Source organism: Atta colombica, unplaced genomic scaffold (assembly GCF_001594045.1).
Source record: "Atta colombica isolate Treedump-2 unplaced genomic scaffold, Acol1.0 scaffold156, whole genome shotgun sequence".
Classification (NCBI taxonomy): Eukaryota; Metazoa; Arthropoda; class Insecta; order Hymenoptera; family Formicidae; genus Atta; species Atta colombica.
The window spans coordinates 9,889-11,434 of NW_017259246.1; positions in this window are offsets into that span (position 1 = coordinate 9,889).

Genomic DNA, 1,546 nt, shown 5'->3' on the forward strand with positions numbered 1-1,546 from the left:
CAGCTGATGCAAAAGTAATAACAAATTGTAATAAAATATTCTCTTGAAGAAAAATTGTAATGATAGCCTGTTAAATGTCTTTTGTGTTTTCTAAAATTATGGTTTGATTGTTCCACCTTTCAATAATCTTCAGCTCACTCTCTCTTTTTACTCTTTTGTTTATCCATTAGATAAAGTTCATAGTTTATCCGAAGATGAAATATCGGTCCTAAGAATAATATTTCCTCTAGAACGAGATAGACGAAAACTCATTCAGTTATATTTTCCTCACGTACAAAATTGAACAAAAATGAATATCATTTTTTTTTTAAAGTTTACTTCATTATTTAAGATAGTAAGTATAAGCAGCAAAAATAAAGATCTGCCTTGCTGTATCGTTCAAATACATCGGGACTATTTCAATTTCATATTTCTCCAGATATCGTGAATTTAACAGACGGAAACATTATTTGTATTTCCCCAGGGTTATGAGCATTATTCCGCTTTCCTCGACACGTATTCTTATACACGTGCACGCGCATGTATAACGTGTGTATTTGCGATACAGACGGAAACTATGATGCTAGCCGTAAGAAAGTTATGAGGCTTAGGTGCAAGCTTGTAACGCGCGTGGGTTTACGTCCGTAACAAGCTTACAAACGCCGACACTTGATGTTCATGCGAAATCGGGCAGATAATTGATCCTTAGAACGAAGTTTCTCGAATGTTGCAAGAATGGACAAATAAGATTTTACGGACCTAAAAAGCTCACTTCAGATGATTTATTGTGTAATTCATCAGATTTCAGACTGTGATTCTATTTATGATTTTAAATGCTGCATATTTTGTATGTGTATATATACATTTATGGAGAATCAGAGAATTACGGAGAATTAATTAATGTATATTACATTGCGTAATATATATTTTATATATGCATATATTTCTCTGATTCTTCTATATACCTATTACACATAAAGTAATCATAAAAAATGTAAAATATTATACATGTTAAATAATTTCTATGCTTAATATGTTTCACATTATAAACAAAGTTTTAGCTTCAATTCAATTAAATGATGAATTATGGAATATCTAAAATGGGTTTTGGAACCTCCGAAAATCTCATTCGAATATATAATTTGTTAATTATAATTTGTTTAAAATTTCTATTCACGTATTACATCTATGAGCGCTCGTTTCTCATTTAAGAGTAGAAATTTAACATAACGTATGTTGATTCGACTGCCACTCACTTCGCTGAAAGGCACTTATGCTCATACGAAATATTATTTTACGCTTCTTGTCTTGCTTTATGGGAAGATACAGACGTTCCATGAACAAAAGCGTCGGATGGGCCGCCAATATTTTCAGTAGTAACACTCGATGTCTGGAACATCGGGTTGAAGCGGCAAGAGCGGAAAGAAAAACCATACGAGGTACGGTATATAAGAGTCGACGAGAGATCGGCGTTCTAGGGTGAATGGTCAAAGAAGAAGTACGAAGTAGAAAGACATGTGAAAGATGATATGTCCAGAAGGAATGTATATATATATATATATATATA